This window comes from Rhinolophus sinicus, linkage group LG07 (assembly GCF_036562045.2).
Source record: "Rhinolophus sinicus isolate RSC01 linkage group LG07, ASM3656204v1, whole genome shotgun sequence".
In the NCBI taxonomy this organism is placed as follows: Eukaryota; Metazoa; Chordata; class Mammalia; order Chiroptera; family Rhinolophidae; genus Rhinolophus; species Rhinolophus sinicus.
Genome location: NC_133757.1, coordinates 111,014,698 through 111,039,026, shown reverse-complemented (window position 1 = coordinate 111,039,026; position 24,329 = coordinate 111,014,698). Strand labels below are relative to the sequence as shown.

The 24,329-nt window shown below is 39.4% G+C and overlaps 1 protein-coding gene across 7 annotated transcripts in view; it reads left to right on the top strand.

Annotated features, from left to right (window-relative positions):
• GAB1 (GRB2 associated binding protein 1) overlaps positions 1 to 24,329 on the top strand; it is a 112,763-nt gene that overhangs the window by 18,233 nt on the left and 70,201 nt on the right. The window contains exon 1 of one of the 7 annotated variants that reach the window (XM_074338480.1): positions 23,753 to 23,824. The exons of 5 other annotated variants lie outside the window; for them this stretch is intronic. The gene's annotated coding sequence lies outside the window, so the exon portion shown is untranslated. Of the gene's footprint in view, positions 1 to 23,752; positions 23,825 to 24,329 lie in introns of those variants that run through there. One more of the 7 variants, XM_074338482.1, reaches the window with a different exon arrangement.

Here is a 24,329-nt window from a genome sequence, read left to right as displayed (position 1 = left end):
GTCATTGAGCCAGCAGTCAGTAATCTCACTTAGCAAGTGTTTGGCACGCCTGTTTTAACCTGCACAGGTTCAGTTCCCACAAAGAAAGACAGGGTGGGTTACGTGATGGGAGCACCGTGTTAGCTTCATTAACATATTTTGAATAACTGTATTTGAATATTTGCCAACCAAGCCAGGCAATTTGGAGGCCTGCCAGTGAGCACTGGGAATTTCTGAGAGGAGTGGAGAGTCCTGAGCCTGTGAAATGCTTACATTTCCTTCTTGGAGGGAGCACATTTTAGAAGATCCTATTGAGGATATTTTTCGTACTCTCCCAGCAGAACTTTTTTTTTTTTTAATTCTGCAGAAATTTTGGATTTTATCTTTTCTCCACGTTTTTGTATTTTTTTAGAACATTTACCATAGGACTTATCTCAAAAATAGCTTTTGGTAATCGCCCCTGATGAGGGTGAGTTCCCACTCAGCCTGTTTTTCCGTCTTTGCAGAATTAGACCTGAAGCTCTTTCTGTGAGCCTAGCTGGGGAACCTCTTCTGCAGGCTTATGGTGTGACACAAATGGTTGGAACTGGCCAGACAGGATAAACTAGGGTGCCTGTAGCATCAACTCCTACCTACCCAGTGGACGCTCAGATCCTAAAGCCAGCTTGGCTCACCTCTGAAGAGTAGAAGAAATAGTCTTTGTGAGGTTTTAGTTTCGTGGCCTGTATCCGTGTCTGTCAGAAATACTCTTTTGACTTTGCATGGACACCGGTCTGGCTGGTACCACAACTTTGGGCTCTAAAAGTAGTCCAGGGCATAAACTAGTTGAACCCAGGGGTTCCTACATATTTTGAGAACCCTGTATCAGGTTTTAAGGGTGAGAAGATGAGGCATGGCATATGCTTGGTTCTCTAGTTCTCATTTTGGGGGCAAGTCATGGGAATATGAGAATCACCGGGGAGCTTTTTAGAAACCACCTTGATTTTTTTTTTTTTTTTTCTGTTTTCCTATTGCAGGGATGACAATGTCATTAGGTGGCATTTGAATCTAGAATCTGTGGAAGCCCAGGGTACTTGCCTCCATTTAGTACTTTCCATAGTTTAGGCCTGTTTGCCACCCTGCCTCATGCTTGCTCTTTGGGATGGAAAGATACAGCCTGGTGATACTGATGCTCACTCCTCCCATCACAGATTTTGAAATGATATGTTAAATGTGCATTTAATAGGATCACCAAAAGGATTTTGCTTTTTCCCCCCATTGGAGCTTTGTTTTTGTCTCTAGCTCTTCGAAGGTGCTTCTTAAGACTGACTTTAAAAGCACCAATGTGGAGTATTAAAAACAGGAAAGAACAAATTTGATCATATCTATTTTAAAAAATAACTTTAAAAAATGAGAACCTAAGAAAGAACTCAGGACTTAAACCAAGCCCTAAATTTTTAACAGGTATCGCGGTCAGCATATATATTTATATTTTATATGCCAATCACATGTGTTTATAAATATAAAATAGCTTTTAAATTTCTAGACAGAAGTTATTAAATTTCAGCTAGCTTTTATTGAACTTCACTGATTAACTTGTAATTTTGTCAGTGTTGTGTGTGATTCTTATATTTACACAATCACCATCTACTCTTAACTGATTAGATAACTACAACTGATTCTTCCTAACTTTTCCCCCCAGTTGATTCATAACAGCCTGTATGCAAGAAAAATTTATAGGTGATTGTAGTCATGCGATTCATGAAGCAATATGGGGTTAATGAATACCTCTGATTACCATTTTAGCATTTTCAGTTTTTATTATAAAATGTTAAATATTGTATTTGTGGAGTTTCTCTTGTGTCAGTTTATCATATTACAAGAATATTTATGGATTGTTAACCAGTTTCCCTATTTAGTACCTCGTCACTATCTCTGAGGGTGGTAGATATAAAATCTGTTTCTCAAACAAGTACATGCATGAAACTAAAACAATTTATTCAAGTCATACAACAACACTAATGAAACTTGAATTCTGTCACTAGGCCCACATTTAAGCTGATAGCATTGTGTGTGGGAAGAAGATACTAATTACTGATATTCTTTACAATGCATTAATATTTGTAGGTCTGAATATGAGTTATTTAGTAGGTATGCCAGATTTTAAAAACTAAATGAAATGTAAATATTGACTTTTGTGTCCCTTTAATTAATTGTAGTGGCTTACTATTTGATATTTGTGAAAATACATATACGTGTTTCCCCGAAAATAAGACTGGGTCTTATATTATTTTTTGCTCCAAAAGATGCATTAGGGCTTATGTTCAGGGGATGTCATCCTGAAAAACCATGCTAGGGCTTATTTTCTGGTTCGGTCTTATTTTCAGGGAAACACGGTAGTAAACTTTATTATTGGTATTTCTCTATATTTTACTTAACGAAAATGTGAGGAGAGAAAAATGAATGAAGAGACTGCCTTCAGGTATAGTGAGGTTTAATTCATTTAACCATTGTTCCAGTTTGTCCTATCCGCTCACTCCCTGGCTCCCCGGCTTATTTACATATTATACAATGCAGACTGGCTTGTCCTGTCTGGTAGGTTTGTTATAAACTATAGAGTTAAGTAAATGTGTGATAACATTTTAAATGGCATTAGAAGTTAAACAGTACTTGAGGAGTGATGTAGCAGAGGGCCCCAGCTGTCAGGTGCCCCAGGGTCGGCCTGCTTTGGGGCCATTTCCGTTTTTTTCTGAGTAACAGGAAATAAACATGAAACCAAAGTAATGCCTGGCCAGAAGACCACTCCTTTATCCAGATGATATCTAGCATGCCATGTCTGATACTCAAAATATCTGATATTGAAAGCAGATGTCAACTGACCGTTGATGAGTTTTGTACATAGGCAGAAACCAGCAAACAAAACCAGTAGAACCATTTTCATCTATCTGTGCTCAATATGAAAACAGTGAAGGACCAAGGTAACTAGATGAGTCCTGTTCCCCTCCGACCTCAGTGTATAACAAGAGAGTGTTTCCATGTGCTTTGTGGTGATCATGTCTGTGTGCTGCACACTACTGGTTAAGCAGACATATGGCTCTTAACTCCTGCCCAGTTATAGGGTTATTGGGTTTCCTAAAGCATCCTCTGTCCTTACCTGTTTAACTTTAGGGTGTGCTAACCTCTCTGTAGGGCTATGGGCCCCCTTCAGTGTTAAGTATGTCCTTCTCATCTTCACATTTCCTCAGGCCCCACGCTGGAAATTGAGGTCTGACGTGGATGAGGAAGTCTTTCCAGGAATGCCTGTCTCCCACCTTGCAGAGCCTCTGTGAGATGTGTAGGGCTCTCTGTGCCAAAGGCTGTTTGTTAAACCTAGAATGATGGTGATGACCTCCTACTGCCATGTTATGCTCTGCAGTCTCTTACTCTCACCTGCCTCAATCCTCAGGGCTTCTCTTTGAACAAAAAGACTGGGGATCTCAGTTTAACAGCAACCTACTTTGCCCCCATGAATCACTCTGAATTCAAAATATCGTAAAAGAGGTTCTCATTTCTGTCGGTCAGGCAGGTTGCAGCCTGCTTGATTTTTTTTTTTTTTTTTTTTTTAGTATCTCAGGTTAATAATGATTTTAGAGAGTAGAGGAGGAAATGGCTTTTATGACTGTTGCATAAAACTGTATGACCTTGTGCAAATGATCTAACTTCATATGAATCCTGGCTTATAGACAGAAGCTTCATTTGTGTAAATAGATTCACCACTCTGTATCCTAGTCTGAAATAACTAGGGAGAGAATAACCCCACATATCACATACATTTTTTAAAAATCACAATTCAGAGTTGGGACAATTTTCAAACAGCCCACATTCTTCTGATTCTGATTTTCTTAAACTTCTTTGCTGTTTTACATTTGCTTTCATTGTTTGAAATCAAAAATACATTTTTCTATTCTAACTTTTTAGTTTTGAACTGAAAGTTAAAAACCTACATCCATAGAATTATCATCTTTTCAAGTGGTTAACTATTGGAGTTTATAACCAGAAGATTGTGATAACTTTAGAGGACAAAATGGAAAATGAAATTTGATTTAGGGCAAGGAATTCTACTTGGATATTGCAAAAATAGCAAAAAAAAAAATTTTTTTTTAAGTGAATGAGTAACTGGCAACACAAACTCTTTTTCCTGTAAGTTCCTTTTTCCCAAACCATTGCCATCATACTGAAAAAAAAAGTGTTCTTGTGAGTTGATTTTTCTCAGAATCCTGCTGCTTACTGTTAGTAAGGATTTTTTCATGTGCCAAAGTTTTGTTTTTCATGTGATTTCTGCAGCAGTTTGGGTCTTACTGAAAATATTTTTTTTAAGTATAGTGATAAAAGTTAATGATAACAAGCCAAAAGGAAAATTTAATACAAACTTCTATACAATTTAGTTGTAATGACTAGGGGAAATCAAATGCATTATCTGAGATGAATGAAGTTAGATTATTGTAAGAGAAATACTAATTTTAATTGAGGGAAGTATGGGTGCTTATTTCTGGTTTAAAAAAAAATTACATTTTTTAGTTCCTACCTGGTCTTTTCCCCGAGGATGCATATTTTTAAGATTTCTCTATCAGGCTAACATAAGGTGATACTACTGACAAAAGCCAGCTTAATGGAATGGCAACACAGTTTTTCGGGAATAATTAAGCAGGGAGATAAAAAAATTCAAGTCTTTTGAAGGGAACAATTGGATTTCTTGAGCAATAGGATACCTTGGAGCATGCAAGAAAATAACGATGTTTTTTAGAGGCTAGCCAGTGTTCTGTATCTCTCAGTCTGATGGGAAAAAAATAAATCACTTTAAATACTACTGTTGAAACAGCATGGTGAGGTATTCAGCCTATCATTCTTGTTAAGAAATACTTTCAGAAATGTTCAATAATGTCTTGTTGGGCAGCTCACTCTGACTCCCTGACTTACTGGGAGGATCTCACTGTATTTGTTTGCTCTGTAAATCTTACAGTGGCCTTTGACCAAAAGTCATAAAATGTTACCTGACTTGGTATACCAGTCTGGGTTCTCAGTCGTAAGCTATAGAAACCTCTGGCTAATTTCATCAGAAAAGGAATTTATTAAGGATATTAGGTACCTCACAGTCTTTCTGGGAAAGCCGAGAACGTCACTTGGAACGAAAGCCATGCCACTGAACTGGTCCCAGGAACATGTCAACTGCCTCATGGGTCGTGACCATGGGCCCTGCATCTCACGCTCCTAGAACCAGTGACACTGAACACTCCCACTGCTGCCTCTGGAGCCTGCATTCCCTGCCAACCACTGACCCAGGTGTCTGTATAGTTCTTGTTTCTTATAACTGCTCAAGATTGAAAATCTTGGACCCATCAGTTAGTTTGTTGGAGCCAGTGTAACTAATCATGAAACAATGATCTGGAGTTTTCTGCTTTTGTAATATTAGGCTTACTATAAAACATAGGAAGGGGACTTCGGATGCTGGACAACTGAAAAGAATCATGAGCCTACTCTCCCTGGCATGTTGGAGGTAGAGGTGGAAGGACTAAAACATAAGGACCACAGCCACCCTCCTACAGTACTTTAAAAAATGTCTGCTAATAATAGGTATGAGGAAAAATGTCATAACCAAACCCATAATTCCTCAACGTTCTCATAACAGCAACCTCCACAGTTATAAGAAACAGCAAGCACTGTTTATTGAACAGCTGTTACATGCTGGGTGTGGTGGGTTTTTTCTGTTTCGTTTTTCTGTTTGTTTTTATTTTTTTAACCTCTAATCCACACAGCAGCCTTGAAAAGTAGACATTATTGCCCTCATTTTTACCAGTAAAACTGATGCTCAGAGCACCTTCCCAAAATGACACAGCTGATGTATGGCATTGCTGAGATGCAGACCCATTTGTGTCTGTTTCAAAACCTCTGTTCTTTCTATTGTGCCAGGTGTCCTCCTCACAGAGATTTTGGAAAAGAGCACAGATCACCTCTGTGATTTAAACCAGAAAATGTTGTGGGAAATGCATCATTTCCCTTAATCAGCCATGACTTTGATCATGAGTTGGAGACCCTCCTGTGCTCAGGAGAATGACTGGGGCTCAAGCAACAGGTTCAGGAATGGTGAGACTGTGTCCCTGAGTGCTTCGGGCATCTGTGCAGTCTTCCAGGAGGAGTTTGTAGAGTAAGAGAAGAGATGGTGAGACCTTACGGAACACTAGTTTGGGGGATGGAGCAGGAGAGGAACCAGCAAAAGATAGTGGTTTTTACTTGGGAGGAGGAGATCCAGAGTAGGGGCCTGTGTGGGGAACCAAAGATCATAGCGTGAGACGGAGGGTGTAGTTGGGAGCCAAGTGCTTTGGGAAAAATTAGATGAGGTGGAAAATGGCAACTGGAGTGGATTGGCCAAGGAAGATGCTATGGCAGCCCTTTTGTAATTTGAAATAATATTCTCTGAATCGTACCCTTCTGTGTAAATCTACCATGAAGGACAGTGGTAGAAGCACTGCCCTGTATTTTAAGTTTATATACTCAGTGGAGACATACAATTTCCTGTTTAAATTTTTAATTACTTTCTTTAATGATGCTTCAGTTTGGGTCATCTTTGGGGCCACACCCATATTGTGAACAATCTAGATGGACTAGAGTATTTCCCACCTCCCATTCTAGAGTCACGTTTGTTGATTTAGACACCATCGTTCCTCAAGAATGACTGAGGTGAATTCCCACTCAGTCTGTTAGTTTTTGTCTGCCCACACGGAAGCCAGTCTGCCGCTTTCCTTCGCACTTACCTAGGTGGCCTTGTGAAATCTTCCTACCGCTTATACTGTTGGTTTGTTTTTTTGCAAACCAGAGAGCCTAATATCACCTTAAAGCATCCTTCTGGTTAAACTTCAGAAAGGATGAGTGATTAACTTTTAGCGATTTATAGTTTAATTCCTCTTTAAAGTACAGAGGCATAGAAGCAAAAGTATCTGTGAATGGATTATTTTATGGGGAAAACTGGAGAGGTGTTGGAATAGATTTTAATATCTACAAGGTTGTATGTACAGAGCAGTCTGTCCTGGATGGGCCCTGAGCAGGACGGCCTTTTCCTGGCTTAGATACAGCCTTGTCTTGTCTATTCCTGATCACAGCATAATTTTCTCCTCTGTTCTGGGGTGATGGGATTTCCCTGCTCTCAGTCCTTTCTCATCACTGCTGCAGCCCCAGTGTTTGCTGGTCCACTCTCCGCAGCCCACATCAACGCCAGTCATCTCTGTGCTACACTAGTGGGCACTGGGATCTGTAACAAGGAGTGGAAGTAGGAGTGGAAGTAAAAGCTCCCCCTGCATCTGCTTTTTAGTTTTTTTGTTTCTGTCGCTTATCTCACTCCAATGCAGATGGAGGAAGCACGAGGGGGAAATGATGCCTCATATTTCTAATATTCTTTTCCTTTTCTGCTCATCAAACCTCTTCTCACCCCTCCCCAGTCACCTGCACCCCTATTCTCCTTTTTAACCCTTCAGTTTCTACCTTTTCTGTTGGGCTATGAGCTCCAGAGGAGGAAAACCATATTGATTTTGGTCTCTGTTGTGCTTTCAATGCCCGGCGCAGGGCCTCAAGTGTAGAAGACCTCAAAATAGTCTTGCTTGGTGAATGAGTGAGGCATGGAAAGTGAGTCAGGGGAGTGAGCCGTTAGTTCTATGTCATTCTAGACAACTTTACCCTAGTCTGATTTCTTAGTCATCCCCCTCAGTCTCTAACTTTGAAGGAGACTGCCCCCCTTTTAGCAGCAAGAAGGGGGTTCCCACAATAGGTGCTAGACACATCACCCCATGGCGTAGTTTTCTGCATGGTGGTTAGTCTGTTGGAACTCTATATGCGTACTTAAGTTTTTGTGGGCTGGCCAGAGAAGTGAACCATTATGTACAACATTGTTTCTATGGGAAAATGGATTTTGAGTTCACATGAATCTACTTGCGTACAAAATTTTGGATTACAACCTTTATATTAGTTAGGGACCGCCATTACAGGATCTTCCATTCAGGCCTTTATTCATTACTAATATATAAATGAACAGTAAGCCATTTCTTTGTAGAAGGAGCAGAGCTAGAAGTCTTTCCTTCTGAGATGATAAACTATTACATTAAAATTAATTTTATTCATCCAACAAACATGGTAGTATATTTCAAATGTATTTATAGAGTACCTGGCACGTGCTAGGCTTTGTACGAAGGATTCACACATGAATAAACTAGGGTCTCTGTCTTGGTAAGCTCACAGTCAGGTTTCTAGCTGCATAGGAATGGGACTCCTAGCACACAAGGTCACTGCCAGCTCTGAAGTTCTGTACTTCTGTGGTCCTGAATTTCTCTATGCATTCACCCATTTTCCTTGCCATATGTGGTTCTGAGATGTATTTTTAGATCATAATGGAGGAAGCATATTTATATTCATCATGGGTAACAATTAATAGTAACAACCCCACCTTTACAGCTTTTAAGTAATTCTAAATTTGGTTTCTGTCTTTATTGTTAAGAACGCAAAATCCAGGAACAAATGATTTATTTTTCTTCTAGCTTTTTATCATAAAAAGAATGAAGCCAGACACATCATATAATTCACATAAAAATATAATGATAGGGGCTTTACTTTGACAGTAAAAGTATTCCGCAAAGATAATATATATGGGAGTTGGATTAACAAATATGTTTGTTTGTTTGTTTGTTTGTTTTTCTGAATGCTTTTCTGTAATTCTCCAGTTTTTCACAGCTTTTTCCAACGTTTTGTGTTACTGCCCACTGCCACACATACACACATGCACAATATTTCTTCAGATAAGTAAAAACATTTCAGTGAGGTATGCTTCTTTCCTCAAATCATTTATCCATGTGTCTGACTAAATATTTGATGAACAGAACCTAATTTATGGGAGCTGGAATGTGGGAAATCTGCATGTTTATGTAAAAAATTCTACAGACATTTATGAAATATGCTTAGAATTCCCTGAAATAAAAATAAAAGAAAAGACTTTCTGGAACTTTCTGAGTTGTGGCTTGGGTTGTGTGGAAATAATCTAATTCTGTCCTGAAACTTGGAAAAGTTACCTGGTTGTTAAGTTCAAATCTGTTTTGAACCACAAATTTATTTATTGATGGATCTCTTATTTTTATTAGTCTAATTCAAGTAATATATTAATGATTTCTGGCAAGTGAATTCATGACTGTTTCCTCCCAGGACTTGGAGAGAAGTAGGTATTATATCTAGCTTCTAAAATTTCATTTAGTGATCAGGGTAACAAGATAATCCCTGAATTAGTACTTCAACTTGAATTTGTAGATACAATTTAGAGTCTTACTTTTCTTCTGTACAGTAACTACTAATAAACTGCATATTCGGTTGCTTTGTTGGTTTCTTATTCATCATTTTAGCAGTTTCTTTCAATGTAAAAATCACTCTTTAGGTGGAATCTGTTCCCTGTAATTATGGGAAATTGAAAACCCACATATGAGGAGTAGTTCAGCTGTAGTGAAAGAACAATTCATGCATTATTTAGTAATTTGCTTCTGTGATCCTGTAAGTATTTTGTGCTGTTTTGTTTAATACAGAATGATAACTCATGCTGGTACACCTCACAGTTTTCTCCTGGCAGAAAGGGCTCATGATTTAGAGTTGGCAAGAATCTTGAATTATTAAAACAAACTGGAGTCATTAACTTGGTTGAATCAATGCTTATTATTGTTTCACCTTATACAAATTAAAAGTAGAGGCACTTTTGCAAGTTTATTGAGACTGTTTTTAACTAAAGTTTCCATTTTAGGAGAAAACCACATTATTGCAAAGTAATGACTTAAATTTAAAATGAGGGAAATGCTTTTTTTTATAACTGGTACACAATACATACAAATTTCATTTACGACAAAGAACATAAATATTTAGATTTAGAAGCTAAGGATCCCTCACATTCCACAGTGCTTCACATTGTGAGGCAAGTGTTTCCTTCCCTTTGTGCTTGGAGTGTGTGCACATGGGGCAGAATGTAAGCTTTTGATTGTTTTATGTGCAGTTGTATTACCTATTCACTTTCATTTGCTTTCACTCTGAAAATGAACAAATAATTAAGCTGTGTTTTTGCTTGTAATGAGCCAAGTTGTGCTTATGCTTAAGTTTTTTTCTAAGTTCATTGTGTATAGCAAAGTACAAAATCAGAAATTTATGGTAAAGTAGGATCCAAAAGAGGACACTGTTAGCGTTCCAACACCTCTGACCGTTTCTTGGAGGAAGACAGAATAAATTAAATACTAATATTAGGCCCACTTTGTATAATTAAGAACAAATAAATGAATCACCAACACAAAACAAAAGCCGGCATCTGAAAATGTGTGACTATTTTTTTTATATGGTTTTGGAAAACATACAATGGAATGCAGCCCCAGGTTTCCAAAAAAAAAGCCACTTGAAAATTAAACTTGATGCCATATAAAGGACACTAATTGCTTATACTAACCATTTTTCTTTGTGTTCAAATATTGAGCTTCATATAACTTGTGCTTATTTATCATTTATTTTTAATTTCTAAAGTGAACCTGATTGGGGGGCGGGGGTTAAGAAGATAGCAGATTCATTTCTTCTAGGAAAGTTCTAAGGCAATGCATCTTGAACTATTAAAAACATTTCAGCCTGTTGTTATGTCCTCTGTTCCGTATATATGTGGTATTCTCTGTACATAGTTAATACGTATGTCTAAGTAAAAAATATGTATAGTACACTAGCCTAGGTATTCAAATTCTACATAAACATAAATATTAAAATGTATTAATTTTATTTTTATAATAGCTTTTTTGAGATATAAATCACATACTATAAAGTACACCCTTTTATACTGTACAATTTAGTCGGTTTTTTCAATATAGTCACAGAGTTGTACATCCATCACCACTCTCTAATTCCAGAACGTTATCACTCCCCCAAAAGAAACCCCATATGTATTAGCAGTCACACCTCATATGCCCCAAGCACATCTCCCCACCAGCCTTAGCCGTCATTAATGTTTCTGTCTATATGGATTTACCTATTCTGGATATTTCATATAATGGAACATTAATATGTAGCCTTTTGTGTCGGCTTCTTTCCCTTGGCATAACGTTTGTAAAGTTCATCCATGTTGTGGCTTATATTAGAACTTCATTCTTGTTATTGTCAAGTAATATTCCTTTATATGGATATAGCACAATTTGTATTTATCCAAAATGGAGTAAATTTATTTCTGAATTAAAAATTTTATGATCTTCAAGACCCTCTGTAATTTTCCCAGGCTTCTTACTCTTACCTCTGTCCCTGTCCCACAGCTTTCATGGTTGGGCCTTCACTATTTCCTTGTTTGTGGACTATCTCACATGCAACTTCCTTTATGAATTCTTTCCCTTGAATCCTTGAGTAATAAGTAATGCCTCTTCCTTCAAATTCTCATAGTTTGTCTTTACCACAGTTTCAACTTGTGCTTTTGGTTAATTATATACTTATTTCTCATTTCAGATTTGAATGCATGAGATGGGCATTTCTGTTGCTATCAGAGCTAGCCTTGCAAATAACTAAAAATCAATAAATAGTTTTTAAAGTAATGAGTGAGATCATTGGAGATCACCTGGGTGTTATTAAGACTAAGGCTGTAATTCTTATGTCATGGGGATGCCAAAAACCTGTCAGGAATGAAGGAAGATAACTACATTTTTGGAAAAACCTGTCTTCTCGTTATCAGTGCAGTGATGTAGTTTCTGGCACGAAGTTGAAACTCAATCAATATTTGTTGAATTGGACCCAGTACCCAGTAGCAGGACTGGGGAAATTTTCAATGTTTCTAGAAAGTAAATTCTATAGTATTTATTTATAAATATATTTAGAAGCCCCAAGTTTAAAAGGAAGAGCGAGAGCATATGTCAGTCAAATGAGGAAAAGTGTCTGGAGAGTGTCTCCTCTGTAATAGCCCCAGAGCAGTTGCTTTTCACCTTTATATTGGATGCGTTGTATTTGGATATGTCAGTAAATGTTTGTTTGTTTTCTTTTCCCTTCCAGAAGAATAAGTTCCAGTTACCACTGAAGCCTTGATAAAACAGACTGTAATAAGTTCTCTCAGAGCAAGGGGAGCAAGGGCTTTTTTTCCTTTGATAAACTGCTTTTTTTTTTAATTAGTTTCAGGTGTACAAAACAATGTACTAGACGTTTATACCCCTCACAGAGTGATAACCCCCTCCCCCAATCTGCTACCCCTCTGACATCGTATACAGCTGTTACAGTTCCACTGACTCTATTCCTTATGCTGTACTCCACATCCTGTGACTATATATATACGCATATATACATATATATATGTGTATATATATATAAAATTATAGTTGACATTCATTATTATTCAGCTTCAGGTGTAGTTAGACCATCTCTCAGTCAGAGGTAGAATTGCAAATTCAGTTGAGGTTCTTTAAGTTCTGATGATGGGCCGTTGTCTAAGTGCTTCTCTTGGGTGCAGTGTGTGCTCTGATCCTGGGCTAGTGTTTTCAGCCACATCTGCAGGGCTTTGAGAAGAAAGAAAGATGTTATTGGTAAGGCCTATTTTTGGGGGGGAAGAAAGTGTACAGGAGTTCTGCTAGCATAGCGAAGAATTTATTATATTCTAGTGCTAATTACATTATGTGGTCAAAGATCAGAGAAGGGGCAGGACAGCAGCCCAGGGTTGGAAGAGGTCAGCACCAGAGACTTGGGGTTCTCTTAGTTTCTGTTTTTCTCATAAGACTTGTCTCCAAAACGGGACTGTGCTGTTTTTGGGGTAGGTGATGCTACTCCGTCACGTGATTGTCTAAGACTTGGATGCTTAAACAGTTTAAAAACTTGTTGCAGTAGGAATTATAAAAGTTTTGTGGCTTTCATTTTGATATTCTCCATTCCCACCTCTCTAAGTTACAGATATGCCAAATTTCTATAAATATGTAATTAAAAACATTTTAATCTTAGTAAGTTCTTAGCAGTAGATTCCTATGGAAGTTTTCTTCATATTTTGTACAGTTCTTCCTCTTTAGGTAAAAATTTATAAAATTGTCTTTATTGTCCTTTGTCTAAATTCATCTGGTTTTATATGTACTTTTCGCACATGATCTCTTGTTTGCTTAATGCTTTCCATGCTGCTAGGCCATATAAAGAAATACCAACCGTTACCAAATACTTTCATTCATTTTACACCACTCTGTCGGCAATGAGAAAAGACAGTATTTTCCCACTTGATACATTCTTTATAAGATAAAAATCAATGCAGGGTAAAAATATCCTGTTGCTCTAGTAATTTCCACGAAAGATCAGCCTCAATAATAAAAGATGAAAAAGAGAACTTTGGTGGTAGTTGCTCTTTCCAAACTCCTATCTAGAGAAAGAACATAATATAGACACGATTTCCTGATAACTGCCATTGGTGTCCAAAATCTGATATTGTTGCATGATAACTTCACATTGCTTCCTGTTTCTGAAGGAATGATTGGATGTGAAGCCAAATTGCTTGCTAAACCGGGAAACTGCTCTTACGGAATATACAGGAAATCAAGCTGCTTAAGCCAGGGTGCTGAGGACAGAAGACTAACTGTAAACTATGTAGCCTGCCTGTCTTCCCCTGGCATGGCTGGTTTTTAAAACTGGCTTCAAATAAGTGAAAGGCCTAGTGTTAATCATAATTGCACTAAAACTAATGAATAAGAATTATAGAGTTGGCCAAATATAAAGGAGACACGTCTGACAATTAGAGCTGTGCCACAGAGCTCTCCAAAACCTAGTGTGCTCCCTCCTAGTGTGTCCCTGGAAACATTCAAACAGAAACTGGATGAGTGCCCGCTTAGATGGTGCATTGGTCAGGGGCCCGATGGGAAACAGATGGCAATACTCAAGTTGGGTAATTTGAGGAACATGTAATAAGACTGTTTACCAAAATACAGAGTATAGCTAGCATATAAGGGCAAGTAAGAGGGGCGGGCGCTGACTAGTACCTATACCTGAAGAGGAAAGAGATGGGAATGTTACTAAACGCCAAGAGAGATGGCTGTGTAGAAATGGCTGCCTTGCAGAAGCTGAGGTCTTCAGTCCAAGGACGTTGCCGTCTATTGAGATCACATAGGGATGCAACCAGGAAATCAGTCCCTGACGTCAGTCTCCTTTCCCTATTACCCCCATTGGGCCAAACCCAGTCAAAAGCCAAAGCACAAGAGTTTGACGCAGTCCTTAACAGTCAGCCTCCGCAAGCTCAGAGTGGGCTAGAACTAGGAAGAACGTGGATCTGGACGGGGTCAATGGAAACTGTCCAGCACAGATGTTGTAAAAGAGATACCTGTATTGAATGGGACCTCCCTATCATTCCCATTGATACTATGGAACTCGTTTCTAAGAAGAATCACTGAGTCTCAAAAATACTTGAGTTCACCTCGTTCAAGTACCCAGAAATTGCAGATTTCCTGTTTATCCAACATCTAATTTCATATTTTCAGTTATAGAGAACAAAATCTTACTTGAAGAAGCAGGTTCTGTTGTTGATTGGCTCTAATTATTAGGAAGGTTTTCATGCATTGAAATCTGCCTACTGGCAGTAACTTGTAGTGGCTGCCAGTTCTTTCTTTCGGAGCCACGCAGAAGGAGACTATTTTCTTGCCCTTTTTTTTTTTTCTCCATGATAGCCTTTTTGTTGTTGCTTAATGGTCATTCATTTACTCAACATGTATTTATTGAATGTATATTATGGACCAGGACTTGTTCTAGGTCCTGGATATTCATCTGAGAACAAGGCAAAACTCCTGGTTTAATGAAGCTTCTTCTAGTGGGTAGAGACAGACACTGAGCAAACAAATATGTAATGTGATGTGCCGGGCTGATAACTGCTAACACTATCAGCTGCTAACCATCTTCAGAAAAGAAAACTATGGTTTAAGTTGCGTCTAAATTCATTATGAGTCATCTGTATGATGCAGTTGCCAAAAAGTCTAATTCCATCTTAGGCTGTGGAAATAGAATGCCCAGCGCTAGGGAGGCTGTGTTCCTTCTGCTTTCTTATTGTCCGGCTAGATGTGGAATATTGCATCTACATTCTAGAAGGACATTGACAAATGGAAACTTGTTCAGGGGATGACCCCAGTGTAGGCTTTGAAATAGTTGAAGAAAGCCATCAGATCCCCACGGAGTGTTTTTTAGGCCAAACCTTCCCAGTTTTGTCAATAGTTTATCACATGGTATGACATCTATACTCCTAATCATCCTGGTCTTTCTCACATTATTAATTTCCTCTTAAAATGCTACTCTCAGAGTTTAACTCAGTTCTCTAAATGTGGTTTCGACTTGTAATGCCTAGCAGACTGTTTCTTTCCTTGATCTGGTTATTTTAGTAATGCAGCTAAGGATTGGATTTCCTTTTTTTTTTTTTTTTTAAACAGCTGTGTTACTTCTGTCTCTCAGAATACTGTTAAGCCAGGTCCCCAGCATTTCTGTTTGTACAATTTATGTTTATCCTTAAATATGAGAGTCAATATCTATTCTATCTCTATTAAAATGTCATCTCATTGCTGTCCCTGCAGTATTCTACATTAAGATTCTCTTGAATATTGTCTTTCTTTGTGTCAAAATTAATAAGCATATTCTCAAACTTCATCTATGTGGTTAATATAATTGTTCAATTAAAAAAGAAGAATGACACCAGACCTTTCCTTCAGGTTACAGCCGTGCAATAATTAATACTCTTTTGGGATGGCATTTCAAAAAAAGTGGAAATACCTTAACTACGTCATCCATCTCACATTATTTTATCCAGTCATTTTTGATAAATAAAGATATATTCTGTTTATGGCATTTCTCTCTGATACCAGGCTTATCAAAAAATGTATTAGGATAACTGACGTGACACAGGAAATACAATAAGCCATCGCTGTTCCCTCCTACCCCCATGGTTTTCTAATCTATGGACTTGAAAACCCAAGGTAGAATTGTGTTTGAATCGATACAAGCTTACCTGTCTATGGTTTACCCTTTTTCTGGACCCTTTTCATCTTTTTCTGGAACCTCTACCTTCGTGTGTAGAGAGCTTGCCAGTAGTCACTCCCCTGGTTCCTGAGCATGAGGTGAGACTAAAATTTAAAAATGGCCTTTGTTCCCTCTTTTTGGGATGAGCTACCATTTCTAGTTTCAAGTCTCTTGATCAAATCTGGAACACTGAGGTAAAGTAGAAGTTGAATAACTTGGCCCTTTGACTTTTGTGAAGGTTGTATCATCTTCCCCAGGATTTTTATCTTGCTTCTCATAAGCTTAAAAGAGAGAGAAGGGCAGGGCGGCCTTGGTTGCGGCTGCTGGCCGTACCTGAGGTCTTCTGGCTCTCTCGCCTCCTGGTGCGCCTGCAGGCAGCGGAACTCTCGCATTCCGCCTTCCCTGGGTACCCAAAGTATTAGTCTGTGTTTTTAGTTTGCTTTTTCATTTGCGAACTCCCTGTAAGAGTACAGTGTTTTCTTTAGAGACCTCTTTATTTATGGGTTAGGAAAAAGAGTACTGACCTCATTCTCCCTGGGAATATTTTTGTTTTCCAAAGAGTTTGGTATCCCGTTTTCTAAGATTTTCTAGATTAAATGTGTAACATCTTGGCTCCCCTCAAATGTCGGTGAAGCCGTATACTTTTCTAGTAGTGGAAAGGGGAGAGTTCCTGAAGCCGTCTCTTGTCTCATCCAGAACTGTCCATGCAGCAGAATGTGGTTTAATATGCCAGACCTATAAAGTCAAATGACTTTTCACTGAGGGTTTGCAGTGACTGCAGGTTCCAGAAATGTGCTCGTGCCAGTTGGAGGAGCTGCATGTTAGGAGGCTCAGTACATTGGCGAAGCTTAAAGACCAGAAGCTGTTTACCAGTTTCCCTTGCTTTTCATGTGCCACAGAGAAAAGACTAAATTCCGTCTGGTGCTCACTGTTGTGACAATCTTATACTTTAGATTCATAAACAGAGTATGTTCAGGCTTTCCAGATTTGTCATTTGCTTGGATATGTTCTGTGTTGATTTTATACGGAGTATCAAATTTCTTTCCTTTTGACTATAACTGATTTTTCAGTGGACTAAAAAAAGTAGAAGTCTACATATGCCTAGTACCTGGGGCTATTCCAAGGTTCATGTATCATTGTCCACAATGTTCTGACATTGTTTCAGAAGTGCTGTTATAGCACCCATGGCTTCAGCAAACACCTGTCTTGCTTTATACTATTATTCTGGTGTAACTCACTCTCAAAAGTGTCTTGGTTTGGAAGCAAAATTACACGGTTCCCTTGGAGACACCCCAGAATATCCTAGAAAGCAGGTGGTGCCCACTCTGCAGTCATTGCCTGGACCTCTGGTCCTAATTTACTCATCTTTCTCTGCACAAAAGAATCCAGAATCACTTGTAAGACCAGAAAACCCAATGATCCTTGGAATACTGTTAGTCTTCTTGGAGGGACATTTGATTACACATTCCCTCAGCAGGACAGAGATGATATTCATGGCTGAAGAACAACTCTCATCACTTTGGTAGATTGAAAACATTTTCCTAATGTAAGTGAACTTTTCTAGCAGAATTGATCTATGTAAAAACTTGCCAATGAAGTCTTCTTCGTACTATCTGCTAATTAAATGAAGTTTTGATACCTAATGGGTCTTTTCAAGAACTTGTGGGCTTTTGCCAGCTGCAGTGCATCTGTAGTATCCAAGCCCTGACCATTTTGTCACTTTTTCTGTCTCCTTCACTGGATGGTAGCACCTGGAAGGCAGGGGCCATGGCTTATTCATCTCGCATCCCAGCATTGATCATTCAGGAGGCGTGGAGGAGAGGAAGAGGGAGAAAGGGGGAGAAAGGGAGCTGTGGAGAAGCCCTATTTGCTTTCTGCTTCCCTTTTAGGAGTTGAAGCCCCTGAGCTGCCTGTCTAGGAAAATGAAAGGTAGTCAATACTTAGGAAATGGCCTTCACAATTTTCGGAAGATGACAAGTCATTGCGTTTCCCAAGTTTGTGCCTCTACAGCGGGACATCTCAACCTCTGCATTGTTGACAGTGCTGGCCTGGGTGAGCCTAGTTGCAGGGCTGCTGGTGCATTGAAGGATGTTTAGTTAGCAGCTTCCTTGGTTTCCACCCATTAGATGCCAGGAGCACACCCCACCCCCAGATGTGGCAACCAGAAATGTACCCAGACATTGCCGAAGGTTTGGGGGCAAAACAACGCTCCCCACCTCTTAACCCTTGAGAACCACTGCTCCACAGCATTCAAGTGTGGGATAAATGCAGGCCAGAGAAACCAGCAAATGATAGCCATTTGGAGTCAGAAGGAAAGTTAGAAATCATGTAGCATGTTGTTTCTCCTGGTGCTGCCCACCCCACGCCTATTCCAGCACACACCACCATTTTGTACCAGAAGAAACTGTGACCCAGGGCAATTAGTGGATATAAAAAAGAAAAAAATTACATGTACTTGAGGTAATATTGATTTTGGACTGTAGGCTTCTTTGTTTTAAGTTTGTTTACAGATCATAAAACTCTGTCCACTTTCAGGCAACTCAAAATAAGAATACACAAGCTTATGGAAATAGAGAAGGAGGGGCTAAGAATTCCTGTCACAGAAAAACTAAAGGCAAGCACCACTAAAACAAGAATTTAACATGTATACTGACTGTTTTTCAGATTTAAAAAAATAGCGCAAACTCATTAGAATATGGCTGGATTTCTGGCACATCCCTGTGGAACTGTATAGGCTTCCTATTAGACTATTTTAAGTGCTTGTATCTAAAACAAAAAACAAAAAAAGTAAAGTACAAATAGTTTGCCTTTTTCAAAAAATGACTTGCTTTTTATATCTAGATCATCAAGATAATGGCCTACTTGATGAGATATCTCTACTGTAGGTTATGTTTTATAAGGACATTTTGTATCTTACTAGTAAGAATTCTCACAGAGAGGTAAGAACACTAAATTAAATATTAGCTGCTTGTGGTTATTTTAAGACTCATGTCAATAACGAAGAGAATGTGGTTTCTCACACTTTGTACCTTTTGATGACAAACAGCTTTAAGCAGGTTCTTGTCGTACTACATAAATTATAGAGGATCCACAGACTGAGACGTTTTGGGATTGAAATGAGGCAGTTCAGGGTTGCTCATGCATGTAAGCTGCCTTTTGTTTTGATCCTTTTGTTTTAGTCTGTCTTTTTCAAGATTCTGCTGGAAGGACTGTCCTGAGCGAGGACACAAGAGAAAATGGCAGGATATTGAGCCACCAGGTCCACACAATACCTGCTCTTCGAGGTAGAGTGAAATCCGACTGGCAGGCTTCTGTCAGAGCTGTAGGTGGGGAGTGTCTGACTGAGATGCCGTCTGATTATTCCTTCCTGTCGTTTGGTTTGGTTTGGTTTAAGCATAATACAGTCACCTCTGAACTTACACAATAGGAATGTTCTGAAAAACTGTGGACAAATCTACTTGTAATGAATCAAAAAGCATTAGGAGAACTGAATTGAATGTATCCTAATGTTCTGGTCACCTATGTGCTTTAATAGCCACAGTGGTCCCAAGCATGCTCCAACTTAGCTTTTATATATCAGCTGGAATTTTTTTTAATTTTAATCTTCTTAAACCTGGCACCTCGATCCTTAATGAAGAAACTTTCAACCATGTATGTTGATGATGTGTTGAAAATTCATAACTGAAAACCTGCCATCCTGCTTTTAAAAGCATTTGAAATCCCTTGGCTGCGAGATGTTTTTCTCAGAACAATTCTTTTGGAAGACCTCAAAAAGTTAATTATTCTGGCAAGACATCCTTTCTGAGCTTTTTGAATCATTACAATATTATGCTGATTTCTCTAAAGAGTGGATTCTGACTTGAGTAACTGTAGAATCTTGGCAGATGTGAGCCTGTCAGATGTCTTGGCACAGTTTAGGGGCAGAAGGGGACTTTCCCACTTCTTTATGTAATCCACAATCATAATATGTGGGAGTTTTATGAAATTTCTTCTGTTATACTGAAATGCTTAGCTTTTCATACCGTACGTGCAGCTCAGTGAAAACAGGCTCTGTGTGTGTCTGTATATATTTAAATGAAATGAGAAAGAAAAGTGAAATCCAAGAAATTCCTTCAGTTTGCAGTAGTGATTATTTTTAGGCCATGTTCATGTATTTCAAAAGATCTCTTTTAAGTCAGTTGATTGGAACTTGGAACGGAGCTCCCCATAGAAACAATAGTGCAGCATATGTGTAAGTTTCCAGGCCAGCCAGCCCTCAAACTTACTTAACACATCATCTGCTAACCTGCTTTGCAGTACAAGGGCAGTGATATGTAGCTTATCAAAACACTAATGATATTCAGCCTGGAACCTGTTTCATGCTAGATATTAAGTAAAATTGCACAATTGGTTAAAAACAAATCAACAATTCTATTTGTCTTAAAAGGTGGGTTTGGAGGGAAAGTAGTTTTAGAGACTTGGTGGAGGCGGGGGGTGGAAGAACCCCAGGTGGGCCTGATGATGTGCTGCTTAGCAGTTTGAGTGTCTTGGCCGATTATCTCAACCTCTCGAGCCTCAGTTTCTTCACATGTTATGAAGTTGTCATGAGGATCAGAGCAGAAAGTGCATGTGAAGGGGATTTGTAATCTGTAAAGTGCTATACAGATACATAGTGTAAGTTCTGATTCTTTCCTTAGTAATGAAACTCCTATGAACTGGCTTTTCTTTTTCTTGACAAACATGCATTAGTAGCAAAACTCTTTATGCTTAACAATAATTAATAAGGTCCCACTTAGCTCATAGACACAATAAATGTTATCCTAACTGAGTTTGAAGATAGTAACATTTGCTTTATTGAGACAGTTTGTTGGAATTTCCAAAGTAATCTCTCTCTCTCTCTCTCTCTCTCTCTCTCTCTCTCTCTCTGTCTCCCTCTCCTTTTCCTCCCTCTCCCTCTCCCCCTCTCCCTCTCTCATGCTCTCATTTTTCTTGTCTCCAGATCTCTCCTGTTCTTTCCTTGTCTCAGTATTTCTTTCTTAACCACCTTCTCAAGTTTTAGGTTACACATCGGGGCTCACTGCAGGCCGGCCTCCCTGTGGCCGTGGCCTGTCTCTGACCTGTGCCTCTGGCCTCAGACCAGCGCCATGCTCTCGGCAGACCCTGCAGTTGACAAGCTCCTACTAGGAGTCCCCTTCTGCACAAGGTCTCACCAGATACCAAACAGAGGCAGCCTGTCTGGGGGGACCACAGCCTTGCAACAGTATTTTTGATGTGACAGGATTAGCCTTGGGCCCTGATCCAGGAACAAAACTAGAAGTGTGATGGGCCTAATCCCCCCAAAACCCAAGGAGCTTTTCCGATAGAAGTAGTGTTAGGAAAGAAAATGAGGACTCGGTGGCCATCACAGAGGAGAGCTTTCCGACTCCCTGCCTCATTCTTTGTGGCAGGTGGGGGTGGGGACTACTTGTGTACATGTAAGATTGACAGTAACCCACCAAACACAGGCAGATTGCTTACTAAAATATTGTATTTGGTGTCAAAGGACTAAACAGAATAATAACATTTAATATTGGAGGGGGACTTAGCGATCAGGAAGTGCAAAGTATTCATTTTGCAGCAGAGGAATCTTAACCTGGACAGGTGAACTGATCTGCAAGGGTCTTGTGCCATCCAATCCTGAGTCCTGTCATAGCAGACCCTTATGACACTACATCTGGGTCTCGCCACCCCCTCTTTCTCTGTTAAGGTTGCCCTGATTTTGCACAGCTCTGTGCTGAGATTCTAGGATCTGCCTAACAAGCCACTAAAGACCAGAAAAGAAGTAGGAGGTAGCCTGCCTCACCACCTCTGATTCCATCTTCCCAACATGGGGGAGTTAGTAATATTGATTAAGCAAGGCAATTTGTAGGAGCTGCGAAAACAAGCCATACAACACAGTTCCTGCTCTTTTGGAACTTATGGTGCTATATTATCTTACATCATTCCAGGGAGCCAATTCTGGACCGTGAAGCACCCACTGGACTGGATATTAGTGCACTGGGTTCTAGTTGTGTTTCTTCCACTCGTTCTAGTTAAGACTAAGAAAAGAGCATTCAGTTCTTTGGCCTTAGTTTTCTTAGCCATAAAATGAGGACATTGAATTCTTAAGCCCTGTATCTGTACATTTTGTGCGTCACAGTTTCGTGATACTTTTTCATTTTGATCATCAGGCATTTGATCCCTGTTATTCTTTTTATTTCAAGAAATTCTTAGCCAAGATGTAAACACTAAATAGTTTATTTGCTGCTGTGATAGACAACTTAGCAATGTATTGAACCACAGGCTAATAAAGAAGAGTCTGGAAATGTGTAACGGTCCATTTTTTTTCAACTGTAAGGCAGAACTAGTTCCCAAATCTGTGTAAGATAACTTGGATTATTATACACCTCATTAGGTTTGTAAAATAGTATGTACCTGCTTTTGGATATTCAAAGACTTAAAAATAAATTAGAGGATGATTATTGTAAAAGAGCTTTTGACTTTACAAAGGGATTTGACCACAGAATTCTTTTCAATAGTGAGTTCCTGTAGTACATTTAAAATGTAACATGGTTTGCTGAGGCTTAGTTTACGTGTGTCAGAAATGCACAGTTGGTTACATTTATATCTCATGGTTCTCTGCAGCAGTGCTGAGCGTGTGCCCACCAAATGTGCTTTCTGTTACCTAAGTGGGAATTTCTATGGGTTTTGTTTTGTTCGTTTGTGTTTTGCTGTTATATTAGAATTTCACTGACCTTTCTTCCCTCACTCTCCATGTTTCTTCCATTTGTTTGTAAAACAGTTGGCTCAAATATGGGAGGTCATCTCTGGCGGTTGGATGAGTCGCACACTTAGGGCACGAACCTGTGACTGGGAGGTAGGATGCTTTGTGTAAAGGCAGGAACACAGACTCTGTACAAACAGACGGAGATTCAAATGCCAGCACTGCCTCTCACTAGTAGTCAGCAAGGTACTTCACCCATCAGAATCTCAGTTTTTCACCTGTAAATTGGGAATAATAATAATAATAATGCTGATACCACATGATAGATGAGAGCGTTGCTCTATTCTGAAGGAGCTGACAGAAAGCAGGCACGCAGTGAAAGGTAGCTTCCTGCCCTTCCCCTTCAATCCAGGGAACAGCCAGAAAGCAACAAAGTGATAGCCCTGGGAGTGGCAGTGACCACGGCGTCCCCAAAGGTTAGGCACACAGGGCTGTCTGCACTAGCAAGGCTTCTGTGGGGGGTAGCCGGTGTCATGATGAAGCCCTTGGCCTCCAGGTCCAGACGGCCTGTGTTCAACGCGACTAGTTACGTCATTTTCAAAAAGTCTTGTATCTGTTCGTGCCTCAGTTTCCTGATCTGTAAACTGAGGCAGATAGCACTTACCTCATTGGCTTGTTGGAGAGCCCCTGTATCAGTTTGCGTAAAGTGCTCAGAACAGCCCCTGGCACAGAAGTCTCTGTGTTTACTAGAGTCTGTCACAATGAAAACCTTTTTTTTGTTGTTCGAGTTTCATGCAGACTTTAAAAGCATGACATGGAAGGCTCTATAAAGAGAACTGATATTTTCCATTGAGGAGGCTGTTGTTTCTGACCATGCTTGGTGAGCTGCTTTACCAGGAGGTAGATTTTGCTCTTAGAAGTCTGCACCCGTCTTTCATCTCTTCCTCTCTCCCCGCATGTCCCCTCTGTGCAGCTTTTGTTATTAATGTGGAGCAGTTGAAGTCACTGAGTTGGGCGCAGGCCAGGCAGGCATTTCTGTGGGCACATATTACTTCCCTAGACTGGTCATGAGCAGGAGGATGGAAGTCAGAGGTACGGGGAAGCTGTCCTCGTAGGCAGCCTGCGTGAAAGGTGTGTTTGCCGTCCTCTTCACGTTCATGCTCAGAGATCAGAATCTTATTTATTATCATAGTGATGTTTTGTTCTCTTACCCTACAATCTTCATCTCTTTGGGCTTGCTCTTTAGTGAGACAGACTAATGCTGTTTTGTTACGTGTCTTTCTCCATTGTTGTTTCATTGTTGAAAATGTTCTCTTCAGTTAAATATTTATTTAGGGCAGGTACATTTTCTCCATAAAGCTGTATATTTCTGTAGGATGTGTGTGCATACACACACACACTCACACACTTACAGACAGACACACATACATTATTCAGTCTATGTTGTCTTTTTGTCTCTGTAAATAAAATAACCCTGTGGAGAAAATATTTGGTGAAAAATAGCAAGTGAAAGTGTGTTTCCCTTAGGAATAGTGTAATTGGAGAACACACTTTTATTTTCTGCTCTGCTTTTGTCTTTGGGGCTTGGGAAACTAGTTTTTGTTGTTTTGGAAAAGCAATGGAATTTTATCAGACA